Here is a 16,807-nt window from a genome sequence, read left to right on the forward strand (position 1 = left end):
ATGAGCTGTCAATGAAGAGGCGCCACTCATTCTGGTTACAGGCGATTCCGATTGCCTTGAACAGACTGGTCACATTGTGGCAGAAGCAGAGCCCATCTTGACGGGTGAAGAAGCTGCAACAAGGTTGGTGACGCTTCCTCTGATCTGCGACTTGCACACTTTCATCCAACAAGTTCCACTGCTTGAGCCTAGACGTCAAAAGCTCGGCATTGGACTTGGTGAGACCAATATCTCTGATCAAGTCGTTGAGGTCTTTTTGGTTGGGGCAGTATGGGTATCTCTCCTCAGCTCCACCTCTCAAATTGTCATCTGGATCTACAACGTCTTACTCGCTCTCTGACTTGCTGCTCTCTTCTAAAGACGGCTGCTCTTTCTTCGGAGGAGTGGGTACGGGGAGCTCATGGCAGTGTGACACCGGGGCAATGGATGAAAGAAGGTCCGGATACGTGATAGCAGGTGCATTCTTGCCAGTCCGACGTATGGAAGGGTCCACCATGCACAAGTATCAGTTGCTTGAGTGGTCAGTGAGTTCCCGCAAAATGCTTGAGATAGCGAGCTTCATGGCTCTCTTTTCCCCTCTATACCATCCTACAAAAACACATTTATTTCACCCATGACTAATGTGTAAGAGATTCTCGCGACATTTTTCATATATGATGTATTTTTTCAATAACATTGAAAAGTGTAAAACATTTTAAAATTAATTTAAAATTTAAAACTTTTACAATTTTAAACATTGTAACAAATTTTACAACGTAAAATTGTGAGCAACAATTGTCCATCTTACCTTCCAGAGTTTTTTTGGATTGCTCGCAGGTGAAATGAGGTGCCCAGGGTTTGTCTTGATCCCCGACAGGCATGTCGAAATATGCCTTGTCGGCCTCACACATCTTAGCAGATGCTTCCACGGAGTAATTTTTCGCTCTTGTCTTGATAAATTGGCCGCAGACATAGCAAAATGCGTCTGCCGGATGCTTGCAGCCTCTATCTGCATTTTTCTGCCATCTCAGAAAAATGCAGATATGTATCCACTTAGGCAGCTGGAACTAAACTGAACTGGTGGGCTTAAGGCCCCTGTATTTATACTACTATTTATATTATTGGAAAGTTCTAGAATGTTCTAGAAGTAACTCAATTTTTACTCAGCACTGAATCTATCTGGAATGTTCTGGAAAATAGGTAAATTTCAAAATATCACTGTCCTGGTCACAAAGCAAAGCTTGTGGTGAATAATAGCCATTCTCTGTACTTTTGAGGAATACGCAATTAGGAAATAATACTAGCCAGGAACAAAAATAGAATAAAAAATTGTTACACAGTGTATTGGTTAGCGTACTGCGCTACGAATCGGGCGATTCGAGTTCGGTCTCCGCTCACGACCAATTACAGTGGCGAGTATTTAAACCGGTCTTGGGCCTCCCCTAGGTCGACTCAGTCTCAAATTATTACCTGGTGCGTTGTGTCAAAATCGCCACGAGGGAGACAAAGACGGCCGGGCGTGGTGCTAGCCACCCACCCCCTCGTATGCCGTGCCAGCCTTCATAGGTGCTCACTAACAGCACTTTCTCCAACCGTCTATTAAGGCCATCTGTGTCTTTATGTGTGTGTGTGTGTGTGTCTTTGTGTGTGTGTCTTTGTGTGTGTGTGTGTTTGTGTGTGTGCGCGACTCATGCGGAGATGATTACACGAAGCTGCGTGTCAGCCCGGCTCTGACGCGCGATCCGATCTTCATTTCGCTAATTGTCAAATCCACTCGGCGTCGAGCGCACGAGTCAGCCGCGGGGTTTGGAGGCTTGCGCACGCGTGGAAGGGCGGGCGGGCAGACGATTTGACGCCTGCCTCTGATTTAGCAGGGGGACCCACCCCCTCTTTAGTGGACACTTCTCACCCCACTCCTCCCACCAGCAGCTCCCTACCCCCCCCCCCACGACACGCGTGTATATATATAATACTCTAGACCGCACGTGCTATCACCTGCGCATCGCCATCTGTAGAGGACGCTCTCGGCACAGGTATTCGACGCTCGTCTCAGACTAAAGCGACGTTTGGCGGCTCTCTCGCGGTGCTCTCGGGTCGGCTACCGCGTGTGGCTCGGCACACGATGTCCGACGTTCCCACAGCTGTCATACCACACGGTTCACTCCGTCTTCTTGTGCAGGGAAATCGAGTTTTTCAGGTCCATACGGCGTACAGCCGTTTCAATACGGGCAACATTTTTTTGGGACTATTTGTTTGTGTGTTCCTCCCTTGTGATGGGACTTTGTAGGATGAACGTTGAGATTTATAAGGGCACGGGGTGACCAATAAGATCTGAAATTGTATGTTATAAGATAGGGGCACTGATAAGGGGTTGACAGGTATGTGTCCCGCTCCGAGCACGTGGAGCGAAACGTTTTATCATAGTCTAATTATCATGCAATCAACGTGATCATCCAATCATCCTAATTTCGTCATCACTAAAATCATTTCTTCATCATTACATTTTATAATGTATCATCATTGTCATCATCATCCATTGTCAAATATTATTGCATCGGTTGTACCCTGTGTGTGTACATGTACCCTGTGTGTGTACCCTGTGTGTGTACATGTACCATGTGGGGAGCGGTGGCGCAGCGGTTAGCACTCTGCGCGACAAAGCCGACGACCCAGTTCGATTTCCCGCTCACTACCAACACCAGTTACGATTCCTTGTATTTGAACCGGTCCTGGGGCTCCACTGGGTCGACGCATCTCCAAATGAGTAAACATCGCTACTCGAGAAACGAGGGCGGTGGTGGTGGCCACACCACCCCCCCCCCTAGTGGGCCGTTCCGGCCTTCATAAGTCCTGCTTACTCGCTAACAACACTTGCCACAAAAGTCTGTTAAGGCTATACGGTGGACATTTGTCTTGTGTACCTCGTGCAGGCTCAGCCGCAGCGCACTGATCACTGTCGCGATGGGGTTGGCGAGCAGCGGCAGCGGCGAGCGAGCGGGTAGCGAGCGCAGCGTGGCCCATCACCTTCACGAGTGGTACAGGTGCGAGGGTGCACGCGTGTCCGTGTGTCCGTGCGTGTGTGCGTGTGTGCGTGTGTGCGCGTGTGTGTGTCCCCGTGTGTGGGCACGCGTGTCCGTGTGTGCGTCCGTGTTTGTGTGCGCGCGTGTCCGTGTATGTGTGTGTGCACGCGTGTGTGTGGGCACGTGTGTGTGTGCATGTGTGTGTCCACGCGTGTCAGTATGTGTGTGTGCACGCGCGGAGGGGGAGCCATGGCGCAGTGGTTAGCGCCGCTGAACTTTGAACCCGGCCACGAGGGTACAATTCCCGACTACGGTTCACATCGTTGGAGAATATCTGAACCTGTCCTGTGCCTCCTTCATGTCGACTCAGCCTTAAAATGAGTACATGGTGGGGTGTGTAATCAGCTTTGGGGATACAAAAGTGGTTGGGCGTGATATTAGCCACCCTTTTGTGCTGGTGTCGGCCTTCATATGTGCTCGCAAACAACACTTGCTCCAACAGCTTGTAACATGCTATACGGTGGATCTGTGTAGTTGTTTCTAGTCTGTGTGTGCGTGACACAGTGGGGAACACAGGTGGCGCACAGACACGCACGCACAGACACGCACGCACAGACACGCACGCACAGACACGCACGCACAGACACGCACGCACAGACACGCACGCACAGACACGCCCGCACAGACACGCACGCACAGACACGCACGCACAGACACGCACGCACAGACACGCACGCACAGACACGCACGCACAGACACGCACACACAGACACGCACGCACTCTGGTACATCCCAGAGGAGAATGCAGAAGTGAGCGAATGAATTAATTCCCAGGACTTCTTCCACTCGTACGATCCACCACACGCGGCGAGATCGGGGAGATGAAACTGTTTTCATTACGGAGACAAAACGATAACGGCGGAGGTCATTAGATGCGTAAAGGGATTTCAAGAGCAGCGATGATGAAAAGTCTCCGAAAAAAACAACGCGCTGCCGGGAATTGCCCCCGAAGAATGTGAGAGCGAGATAACGACCGGAGACACCGCCTCCCTGCCTCTCCAGACAGTAGATTATAGCAGCAGCAGCAGCAGTCACCCTCCCGTCTAGTGCCGTACAGATGGATTCAAGCAATCCACCATCCCCCTGCCTTCTCGCTCATCTGTTTAAAGAAGGGCCACTGCCCGAACCGTCGGCGCTAGCAGTTGTTAGCGCACCGGGAAATGAACCTTGCCGATCTGACTTTAGATTCCCCGGCCACGGCTGACGTCAGTGGCGAGTAAAATGTGAGCCAGTGTTGCGCTCCGCATTGAAAAGAGTGGTGAAGTATGGTCAAACAACCCCCACGTGACCGACAAGGTGTTGTGAAGCCTACACAATTGCAATGCATCATGAATATAATGAAGGCGGTGTTCATAAGTCGCGCGGTGAATGTATGGATTTTTGTTTTATCTCATTGCAAATCCAGGATAAATATGAATCAACACAATTTTGCAGGAAGCGACTCGTGTGTTTGTTTTCGAATATGCACCCACCTGTTCCATCCTCACGAATGTGGCATTTACAACTCTTGTCATGTTCCGGTCTCCATTGTCCACCCACCCCTATCACATCCCCTGCCCGTGACCACCGCCTCCTCCACTTCACAAGCCCCCCGCTTCCAGCTGACCATACCGATATTGCCTCCAGCCACGCCCCCACCTCCTCCGGTCGTACTTCGCCCTCGTTTGACGACGCCCCGACTTCCCCTGGCCCTTCTACGACCTCCAGTGACATCGCCCTGACCTCCTTCGGCCTTGGCACTACTGCCCTTGGCCATGAGCCGACCTCCCCTGATCGTCCGTCGACGTCCAATAACCGTGCCCTGACCTCTCCACTATTCGTGTCCCCGCCTTTCCTGGCCATGGCCCCCGCCTCCCTCTGGCCATGCCTGCGGTCACCCCTGGCCGTGCCCCTGTATGCGGCTGCCCCCAGGAAGTTCATGCGCGAGTGTCCGAGCGGAATGATCACGCAGCACGAGTTCAGGCGCCACGTGTGCGCCGCGGGGGCGCTGGGCCCCGGCTCGGCCGAGTACGCGGAGCGCCTCTTCAGCACCATGGACACCAACGCGGTGGGGGCGCCAGCAAGCGAGTGTGTGTCTGTGTGTATGTATATATGTATTATGCGTGTGTCTGTGTGTGTGTGTATTACGCGTGTGTCTTTCTGTATGTGTATTACACGTATGTCTGTGTGTGTGTATTACACGTATGTCTGTGTGTGTGTATTACACGTGTGTCTGTGTGTGTGTGTATTACACGTGTGTATGTGTATGTATTACACGTGTGTCTGTGTGTGTGTGTGTATTACACGTGTGTCTGTGTGCGTGTGTCTAGTGTAGCGGTTAGCGCGCTGCGAACCCGGCGACCTGAGTTCGCTTCCCGCTCACGAGCAACATCGATGACGAAATATCTAGAGGCCCTCTCCTATGTCGACCCAGCCTTAATCGAGCACCTGGTGTGTTGTCTAAACATCAGCATTGTGGGTATATGTGGCCAGGTGTGGTGCTGGCCACCAAACCTCCCGTGTGCCGTGCCGACCATCGTAGGTGCGCGCTGACTCTACTGACCCCAACAGTCTGTTAAAGGCTATACGGGGAATATTTGTCTTTTTGTGTTTGTATCTGTGTGTTTGCAATTGTAATTGTGTGTTTGTGTGCGAGAATTAACCCATTTATGTGTTCACACTGACGCAGTACCCATGTAAGAAGGCGAATATTATGTTTGGTGAATCAGACATTGACTGTCAAGTGTGGGCTACAGGAAATTGAAAATAATACAGTATTCATACTGCATGCGTGGGTCAAGGATATGCAAATTATGGGTTTACATGGAATAATCACCTCCTTTCACTTTAATTAGTGCCTTAGTATATAACTATGTGTACAGCTGGTGCATGTGTGTATGTGTATCTGTGTGTGTGGAGGGGAGCGGTGGTGGTGTGGTTAGTGCACTGCGCTCCGAACCCGGCAACCCGAGTTCGATTCACGCTCACAGCCAAACACCAGTGACAATTATCTTAACCGGTCCTGGGCCTCCCCTAGGTCGACTCAGCCTCGAGTGAGCACTTGGCGCGCTGTGTGAAACATCAGCACTGGGGAGACAAAGGCGGCCGGGCGTGGTGTTTGTTAAGGAAGTCACCACCCACCCACTCGTGTGTCGTTCCGGCCTTCATCGGTGTCCGCTAACAGCACTTGACCAGCGAGTCTGTTAAGGGGAGGTCTTCGTGTGTGTGTGTGTGTATTACACGTGTGTGTGTGTGTGTGTATTACACGTGTGTGTGTGTGTGTATTACACGTGTGTGTGTGTGTGTATTACACGTGTGTGTGTGTGTATTACACGTGTGTGTGTGTGTGTATTACACGTGTGTGTGTGTGTGTATTACACGTGTGTGTGTGTGTGTATTACACGTGTGTGTGTGTGTGTATTACACGTGTGTGTGTGTGTGTATTACACGTGTGTGTGTGTGTGTATTACACGTGTGTGTGTGTGTGTATTACACGTGTGTGTGTGTGTGTATTACACGTGTGTGTGTGTGTGTATTACACGTGTGTGTGTGTGTGTATTACACGTGTGTGTGTGTGTGTATTACACGTGTGTGTGTGTGTGTATTACACGTGTGTGTGTGTGTGTGTATTACACGTGTGTGTGTGTGTGTATTACACGTGTGTGTGTGTGTATTACACGTGTGTGTGTGTGTGTATTACACGTGTGTGTGTGTGTGTATTACACGTGTGTGTGTGTGTGTATTACACGTGTGTGTGTGTGTGTGTATTACACGTGTGTGTGTGTGTGTATTACACGTGTGTGTGTGTGTGTATCTGTGTAAGTTTATCAGATCTACAATCATCATTTTTTTTGGCTTGTTAATCATCGATGTGAAATGTAATGGGCGCAGCTTCAAAGTCTTCTCCCGATCCCCACCCCATCCACTTCAAATGCTAATCACGGCCCCTGCCCTCAACGGGGGGGGGGGGGGGGGGCAGCGGGGGGGAGCGGCAGACGCTGCTGCCAAGGGTCGAGATCTGAGCTTCAGATCTTTAATTGGACGTTAATTGGAAATAATTTCATTTGGCTGTTTGTCATTCGCGAATCCTGGCCCGTGGCGAGGGGTCGGGGCGGGGTGTGGGGGTTGGGGTGCGATGTGTGTCGAGTGCGTGTGTTTAACTTCTTTCGCACCGTACGTAGCCAACCGTGATCATCAAAAGTGCGAGTAAGCGCTGTATCAGAGCTGGGATATTTGCTTATTTACGTAATCGATCACTCTACCGATGTAGCGGTTCGATTACTCCAATGTGTGCTGCTGGGTACCCGAGTAATTGAGCACGGAAATTGTAGCCTATTGCCATTTTGAGTCGACATCAAGCCGATTAATCCACTGGCTCTGTCTGTCACGGAACGCTGCGTTGTGCCGTCACTCTGCGGGTCAGAAGCAGACGCGGCACGAGCTGCAGGCTCTCGGTGGGCGCTGTGTGCCAGGGGGCTGTCTGGTGAGGGACATGCCGCGTGCCGCCCACTTATCAGTCCACTGCTGGATGCCCTCACCTCACGCCGTCGTGATTTGACCATACTTCACCACGATAATCCAGAGCGGGTTGTGACAAGTTCGGGTGTGCCACTTGGTGCTGTCACGCTATTCCGTTCTACCGTCCCCACGTTTAAGGCAGTGGCTCTCAACATTTACTGCAGCCTTGCATCCCTTTGCTACTCTATCGTAAAAAAAGTATAATGTTCATGAACACGTAGGTCTGATGAAACAAAGTATTTGTACTTACATGCCCGTGCGTAATTTGTTTCGACGATTTACCTTCTACAAACAGTTGCCACGTCTCGCACCCCCAGCGTGCACCCCGAGTTAAGAACCAGAGGTCCAAGATGTTGCCGTCACGTGGCGTCTCACTGCGCTACGTCAACCATCACAGCGTCACGCCGCGCAGCGTGGTGCCGCCAGACACTCAACCCATCATCCTGCCGGGAGGTGCATAAATCGAGTACCACTTTGCACACGCAGGACGGCGCCGTGGATTTCCTGGAGTTCGTGACGGCGCTCAGCCTCCTGCTCGAGGGCTCGCCCCAGCAGAGGCTCCACTGGTCCTTCCAGCTGTGCGACCGGGACAGCGATGGGGCCATCACCAGAGCCGAGATGTTGGAGATCATGAACGTGAGAATCTTGCCTGCACCACCACCACCACCATCGCTTCATGTTTATCCCGAGGCGCCCTGCGGCGGAGACCTCGACGTGCCACGTGGCCCTGTGCGGTGCAAGGTGGACGCGCCAGCGGCCTGCACGCGGGCGTGAGGCTGCCAGTCGGAGGGCGATGTCGCTCCGTTCGCACGGTTGGCTAAGTACGATGAGAAATAAGTTCAACATACATACATGCATGGCTTCCCAAATATGTTATTGCATTGGTCCACCACCTACCACACACAGACACACCCCAGCGTCGAGATATTGGTACACGTAACTTGTAACAAAAACGTCGAGAAGGAGTTAGAAAGTTCGCCAGAGGTGGGGGCAATGATGAGTGTTGTTGAGGTGGGAAAGGCACGCGATACTGTCGTGATATGTCCTCCCTAAATCGCAAATGCATAATGGCAATGCCCTTTCAGAGGCAGCTACCAATGATAAAGCAACAACAATGATCCCGGGTGACAGTGGTGGCTACGCTGAGGCAGCAGCGAGCGTTGATGGATTACACACAGATGATGTTGCGAAACTCTCTTCCCGTGGGCCTCGAGGAGGAGGTGGCCATACCCTGGCTTGCCAGGAGAAGGCAGCACAGCAAGTGAACTCATCGCCACCTGTTCCCATCGCACTGCCCCCACCCCCCGCCCCCCAACGCCCGTACCACACAGGCCGTGTGCCGGATCGACGTGGCCCTGGGTGGCGGAGACGGCTCCCTGGGCCCTGTGGAGTGCACGGAGCGCATCTTTGCCGGCCTCGACAAGGATCACGACGGTACGCGACAGCTGACGTCCCCGTGCGCTCGACCAGCGTGGCACGAATTGGCTGCACAGACACGGGCGCCGTCGGTTGGCCGACTGAGATGACTGGCAGCTGTGCTCCCCACTGTGCCACTTGACTGCGTTTTATCCACCCGGCACTCGGCTCGATGTTGTGAGCGTCGCTCCTCCACCCTCCGTTGCTTTTGGAGGGCAACTGCCTCCAACTGGCCCAGTAGTGTCCTTCACGACAAAGACAAAGATCGCCCTATAGCCTTCACATACTGTTAGGGCAAGTGCTGTTAGCGAGCACCTATGAAAGCAGGCACGGCACACGAGGGGGGTGGGTGGGTGGCCAGCACCACGCACGACCGCCTTTGTCTCCCAAGTGGCGATGATTACACACCTTACCAGGTACACATTTTGAGACTGAGTCGACCTAGGGCAGGCCCAGGACCGGTTTAGATAAAAGTCACCGGTGTTGGCTGTGAGCGGGAATCAAACTCGATTTGTTTTGGGTCTGTCCCCTTATCACATATACACATTCAATGGGACAATGCATCATTCAATCATTTTACTTATCCCACTCTTCACTCGGCCACAGTCATTCCGCGCGTGTTTCACAGCAGGCGCGGCCCATGGTCAGGATTGATTGGCCACTGGCCGCGTGCCTGAGCGGTTGCTCTGATTTCATGAACTCGACGGAGGAGGCCGCAGACTTGGGACACACGGGCTCACACCCTCGCGTTGACCCATGCGCGTGTTGGCCATGATGGACCACGCCTGTCATTGCGATGCATTGGAGGTGGCGGAGGGTTGGTGAATCGCGCAAAGATCGTTGTGTGTCAGACACACAAATTTCAGGGCTTCGGTGTCCGGTGGTGACAGTACAGCAAGTAGGATTATTATTCATACAGGTTTGAGTTTTAGTTTTATTCTCTCCAATACCGGAGTTGCGAGTTAAAATCCCGACTGGAAGAGATCAACTTAGTCAATCATCATTTCTCCAGGGTCGGTAAAATCTAAACAACCGCATAAAGGAAGCGCGCAGCCGTTCTATGTACAGACTTGTGTTTTTGTCACATGAATGTGGAATTTCCACAACCGAGATGGGCACCTTCCCAGCTCTCAGTAGATAACGAAGACACGAGGACCCTCCTCGCGCGTCGTGCCACGTGCGACCTTGACCTTCACCCTGACCTTCACCCTGACCTTCACCCTGACCTTCACCCTGACCTTGACCGTGCAGCGCTCATCACCCTGGAGGAGTTCACGGAGGGCGCCTTGGCGGATGCGTGGCTCCTCAGCACCCTGCAGTGCGACCCGGCTCGCATGCGCGTCCAACCCAAATCCTGCTGAGTCGAAGTCGAGGGGAGGGGGCACCCCACCCCCCCCCCCCCCACACGCCTCCTCCCCTCTCCCCCTCGTTCTCCCGCTCCTCCACCCGAGCCGGGTGTTAGGGAGAGAGTTGAGGGGTAGGGGCATTGCCAGTCGGGGTCTATTGAGCCCTCTGCTCTGGCAGAGGGTCCACGTGGTCGCGCGATTATCCACTCCTTACAGCGGTGCGTGGAGGAGTCCTATCGAGGTGCAAAGAGTTGAATCCGACGTCCGTTCTACGGCCACGTCAACACATTAATTCGAGTTTTAGATTAGTGTGCCAGGGCAGGATCCTCCTGCCCAAGGGGCCTGAGACACGGTGTGTGCTTGCTTTGCTTGAATTAATTAGAACGTTGTTATTCACGAGAATTATAGGGGCACGTTGGTGAATAGTTGAAGGTTTGTTATCGTGTGTGGCTTTGATGAACGGATTTTTTTGTTTGTTATATATTCATCGTATTACGGTTAACAACTGGTTCGTAAGAAATTTAAATCCTAAATAATCAATTGGCTAAACACCCCAGCAGAATCAATCAGTGAGAACAATCCGGATTAAAACAGATGGATATGAATCAACCATGCGTTTTATTATTATTATTATTTTTAAATCTCAAGGGCATCTGGTGGCAACATGGATAGACAATGATGGGCAAGAGGTCTCGTTTGACACCGCCACGTGCTCAGGGCGTGCCCTTTATTACGATCTGGCCCTTGCTGTCGAGGCCACATCGCTTAGAGGCTGGTCCTGCCTGTGCTTGCATATTCCCAGAAGTTGTACAATGAATATTCACAGGACAGATTTCTCTGAAATACCACCCTTGTTACATATCTCACGGATAGATCTCGATGCTCTGTTCAGCAAGGAGTGAGCCAATTTATTAAATATCAATTTAGCTTGCTCGGTAATTTATTTTGTTCTGTTTTCAAAACTTTGTTACCAGCACACAGTCGCATACTCTTGTGAATTATATCACAGAGTCACAGCTAGAGTGAGCCGTGTGTCAAGTGCCCACTGCAGGAACTCGTGTGACCTGGAGTTCCTGCCCCTGACATGGCCCAATCGGTAGCGTGTTGACTACTTGGTGCAGAATATCGCAGCTCGAACCAAGCAGGCCGCCCTAGTGACTATAAATTGTGCACCGTCCGCTTCGAAGTAGCTATTAAATATCCCATAACGTTCTTGGAGAGAGAGAGAGAAGGCAATCGTGTACTAACTCGCATCGTCCAAATGTATGTGCAGTTGGAAAAATATGACCCGAATGTGACCGAATTGTAATAACGAGATAGCAACACCTCTTCCCATCGGCCAACGATACCCACTTGCAGGCCGGTGTTGCCACTGGTGGTCCCCTAGGCTTGTCTTCCACATAGAAAGGAACGGTTTAGCCGGGATGTTATGTCAGGTGCGTTCAGATGCCGAGGCATTTACGCATCCGACAAATGCAAATCCTAAGTCTGTTCCTCGAGTTGTCTTCACAGCCTTCCTCCTCACCCCCCCTCCACCACCCCCCCCCCCCCCCATGCCTGACATTTAAACGTTCGTTATTTAATTTCGAAACACGCGGGGAACTCAGCTCAGAGCTGCCTCCTCACCCTCCTCCTTCCGCACAATTCCCCCGTCGCTGCCCCCGGCGATGCGTAATTGGCGGATGTTTTTGAAAGGGAAATGATGGCGACGTCTTCCTTCATTACATCTCTCGACGCGTGGGGGTGTGGTGGCGGTCGCGGTGGCGAGATTCCTCACGGCTCGCTCACCTCGGCGAGGTGGATCTCACAGAGTTTGGCAAACGTGAAGGATGACCAGCACGGGTCTTCATCGCGAACATCTTACACAATCAGAATCTTCAATATAATATGTTATCATCATCGGAATCGACACACATTATTATTATTATTATTCATCGTAAAATATCAGCAGTTAAAAATCAATATCATCTTCATCTTAAATCTTTCCACATCAAAAAGCATGTTGAGCAGTGACGCAGTGGCCAGCAGTTTGGCCACTGGTTGCAAAGGTTCGCTGTTCGGCACCCAGCGGCAGCCCTGGTTATTACTGCGGTGGTGCTCGGTATGAATGATAATCATAAGCACCGTCTCTTTCACAGTTTACGTTGAAGATTCCGTGACAAGTTGTCCATTATGTGCCGGCGTCCATGGTTCAAATTTCCCTAATTTTAAAAATGACGCTGCAAATTACTCAATTGGAATAACGAATACACGGCAATCATCGCCGCCTCCTGCAAAACAAAATTGACAGAACCTTCCTAAAAGAGAGGCATGAGACTCGGCGAGGCTTACATGGGAAAACAAGAAACATAATAATTATCGTCCATCATCAAAAACCATCACCCAATGCACCATAAAACATCATCCATTATCACAAATAATTCTCATCATCAAGAACCCGAACTGTATAAAATACATTTGTTTTGTATCAACTGACAAGGCACAGGTTTGATTTCCCAAGTGGGAATGAATTTAGGTGCACGTCAGGAACGTTACAAATAATGACGCGAACGTGAGACTCAATCCCGTGTGGATCACGGCCACGTGGCATTGAGGGCGGTTAGGAGTTCCCCCCCCACCCAACCCTCCCCGCCCACCCTGCAAATCCTCCTCATTTGTGGTCATGAATTATTGGTGATGTAGCTGCCAGCACGTCACGGGTCACTCACCAGGGCCTCCAGCAGCCGCGCGGTCTTCATCCGCCAGTCCAAGGTGGGTGGGGGTGGGGGGGGCGAACAGGTGAGGGGTGAGCGGGGCTCTGCTGTGTTCACCATCCACCCCCTGCCCCTTGCGCCCCCCCCCCCCCCCCCACTGTCGCCTGCGCCCGCCTCGGCTACAGCAATATTCGTCACACATCAATGCCGCAATACGTGGTGGGAGTAGTGGCGAGGTGGTTTGTGCACTGCGCTATGTGAACCCCTGCGGAATATTTTTACATTTTTTATTTGGGCACGCTTGTTTTTGTCCTGATTTATATTTGCTTTATTGCTGTTGTTGAGTTTTATTTGTTCTTGCTCTTGTCATATTGGTGGCCCAGGATCACTCTTGCAAATGGCATTCACCCTGGTCTCTTGGGTTCTCACCACGGCTAACATCTGTGGCGAGTAATATCTGGGCCGGTCCTGGTTCCGTTTTTCACCGTCCCGCATTGACCAGAATGGTGAAGTATGGTCAAACATATCCCCATGAACAACATGGCATGGTGGAGACCTTCATCAGTGGAACGACAAATGCCTTTAAATATCAATCGATTAAACATAAATTTGAAACATTACATTACAGGCAGTGTCCACTGCTGGACTGACAGGTTCAATATTCACCCATACCGTAATTTTTCAATCCACTGTTCGATGAAGTAGACTGATAAATAATAATACAATTATTTAGATGTATAAGTTGTCCTTAAACAATGGATCCGAGAGCACCATGCCCGCAAAGAGAAAAAAACAAGTGAGAATAAATTGGGGGAAAGCGGGGGGGGGGGGGGGGTCTACTGAGACACAATAAAGACCTCGGGAGGAGGCAAATTGTAAACAGTTGGTGGGGCCTTCAGCTGGCATTTAAATGTCTCTATCGACTCCGAGTTGCTCACCTCGTGTTAGTGAACGTGTGTTAGCTATGAACGCCAATAAACCACCATCCCTTGTGTGAGCGGAATGCGACCGGCGTCTCTGGCTGGGGAGTCGTCGTCTGCGTGAAGGAGCCTCGCGCGTTCACGGTGCTGACTGTAACCGCCAACATGCCGCGGTGCATAGCGCGCGGTTGGATTTGCCAAACAAAATTAATCCAATGGGTCAGAGCAGATATTGGCACCACCCAAGTAAGATATCTAAAATGTACTCGCAGCGACTTACGCGGCTAATAATAATAATCAATTAATTAATAACCCCACTCATTCCCAATGCTTATTGTATAATTAATTAACTGATATTTGGCCACTTTGAACTACTGGGACCGCTGCAGTTATGCCACCGTGACAAGTAGGCTGGGCTCGCCGACTGAATCGTTGGTGATGGCTCCACCGAGCGGAAACATCCCACGAGAAGAAGCCGACAACACGACGCCTCCCGTGGCGTTAGCCCCGACTGGGGAGGCTCACCGGGGCGAGTGTCGCGGGCTTCACCAACGGGTCAGATGGAGGCGCCGCGTCTGAGCTTTGCTCTCGTTGCGTTATCGGGCCCTGCTGGGCAGGTTCCGGACGTGCCAAGGTCTCTGTGATGCCAACCTCCACCGTCGGGGTCTTCGTGACAACCCGCACTGCAGCTGCGGCACCGGACGAATCACGTCGCGCATCCTTGATGACTGTCCGCTGGCTAAGTTCAGCGGAGCGCCTGCGAGCGCTGCGTGTGGCCACCGAGGGCGCGAGCGCTTGGCTCGGTGATTCCGCACTCGCTGAGTGAATTCCCTCCGACCAAGCGACCCTCACGGAGGGTTGCGCGCGGTGGCCTCTCCTCTCCCCCGTTCTCATTCGTCGGTTCGTCGGCAAACGTGTTGAGCGCGCACAAAGTGAACTTTCAAAAGGAGATTCAGAGGGCGCCTATTCCATTCCCGTTGTCGCAAGGAGCACAGCGGGAGTCGTCGGCCGCTGCTCCTGCGGCGCTACGCGGTGAGCGGCAAAAGGGAAGTGCAGAAAATAAGCTGCTGCCGTGATTCCTGTGCTGCCCAGCCGTCACCGATCCGCGTTGACCAACGTGGTGAAGTATGGCCAAACGGCCCCCGCTATCCGAATGGCGTGGGGGCGGAGTGCCTCACGTCCCTTCGTGGATGGACAGAGGGGGCTGTGCCATGCACATCTCGGCGTCGCGTTGCCATGAGATGAGAGAATATCCATTCATCTTTGTCACAGTGAGCATCGTGACATCGTCTCCCCTTGGAAAATGCTGTCACAGAGCTACTTCCTAATTGCCTTCAATTACCTTCTATCCACGCTAGGTGGGGGTGCTCTTCCTATCCACATGCCCCTGATGTCGAGGTGTTCGTCGCTTGGCAGTCAGGCCAATTTGATGTTAGTTTTCTTGGCAGCCCACACGTTCTTGAATGTCTCTCCATCCCTCCCTCTCTCCATCCTACCAGCCAATCAGTCAGCAAACATTTTCGTAATAGAGCAGCCCACGTTCTTTGGACGTGATCGTCCATCAATCCGTCTTTCCCTCCAGCCAGCCAGCCGGCAACACGTTTGTTTCTTTAAAGTTTAAGAATGTGAATTTGCCGATTTTAGTGAAAAAGTACTTAATTATGTTTTGGTATGCAGTCACTGGATAGCGGGGCTGAGACCATCAACTCGCTACAATCACGAACCAGTTTTAATGCCTGGCGGCTGAAACCCGAATTCGAACTCGAGTATCTATTTCTCAGAAGAGGCAACTGATCGTGTCTGACGAGGCCGTTATGGAGCGCCCGAGGCAGCCGGCCTCCTCGGGCGCGCGCGACCTTGAGATGGATGAGATGACGGCTCTCGCGTCCCAACATGAAATGCCCATCTCCAACGGGATGCATGCCGAGAATTATAAAGTAGATGCCCCAATTCTTCTTCGTCCAGCCCATCCCTGCATGTGCGCGCGCGTGCGTACGTGGCAGTGTTTGGGCTGAATTTTCCACCGGAGAAAGAGTTATTTTGCCCACAGTGCCGCGTCTTTCCGTGAGCAGCACTGATCTCCACCTTTGTCCAAGTTTTACACCTGGCGCGGACTCCTCCACAACGCGGTGATATAGGATTAGTGGTGGGTCGTGCCTCTTTGTTCTGATGTCCACGCGGTGTCCTTGTCATATTGTCCACGTGGTGTGCTGGTGTCCACGTGGTGTCGTCACCGCGTCTTGATGTCCACGTGGTCTCCCTGTCCTGCTGTAAGCCACGTGTCTCTGTACCGCCGCGCACGCATCTACGATCAGCACGGTTGGCTACGTAGGGTGCGAAAGAAGTTAAACACACGTACACGCGGCTGCTCGCTGCCTGCTGCATGTGGCGTTGCTCTCATTTCACTGTTGGCCGCGCGTCTCATCGGAGCGCCGCGCGTGATGAAGAGAGTTGAGTGGCCTGGAGGAACCCGCGTCCTTGGTGCTGACGGCTCCCTTCATCACCGGGGCCCCGGGGTGACCGGGCAGAGCAGACCCTTCCTTCAAGCCCAGTCTCCTCACGCCTCCACCCCATATCCAGCCTCCCCCTCTACCCCCCTCATTTCTCTAACCCCCCCACCCCATCGCCATGAATCTCTCCCTCCTTCAATCCACTACCTATCCTCATTCCTATTTCTCTCCATCCTCCGCTATCCATTCGTCCACCCTATCCCATCTTCCCTGTCTCCCTCCGCAAATCAATTTGAATTATACACAGCAATATTCACCCCCCCCCCCCCCCCCCCCCACCTACTGTGAAAACTTGGTAGGGCCCTCCTGAAAACGGCATGAGCCACAGCGAGAGTTTTCTGGATAAAACAAAACCAAAAAAAATCG

General features: G+C 52.1%; 1 protein-coding gene across 1 annotated transcript in view; it reads left to right on the forward strand.

The window, feature by feature from the left end:
• Window positions 1-8,909: 8,909 nt before the first annotated feature.
• Window positions 8,910-16,807, forward strand: part of LOC144933947 (uncharacterized) — a 50,992-nt gene continuing 43,094 nt past the window's right edge. Inside the window, exon 1 of the mRNA XM_078859288.1 lies at window positions 8,910-8,990. The gene's annotated coding sequence lies outside the window, so the exon portion shown is untranslated. The remainder of the gene's footprint in view (window positions 8,991-16,807) is intronic.

Source organism: Lampetra fluviatilis, chromosome 8 (assembly GCF_964198595.1).
Source record: "Lampetra fluviatilis chromosome 8, kcLamFluv1.1, whole genome shotgun sequence".
NCBI lineage: Eukaryota > Metazoa > Chordata > Hyperoartia > Petromyzontiformes > Petromyzontidae > Lampetra > Lampetra fluviatilis.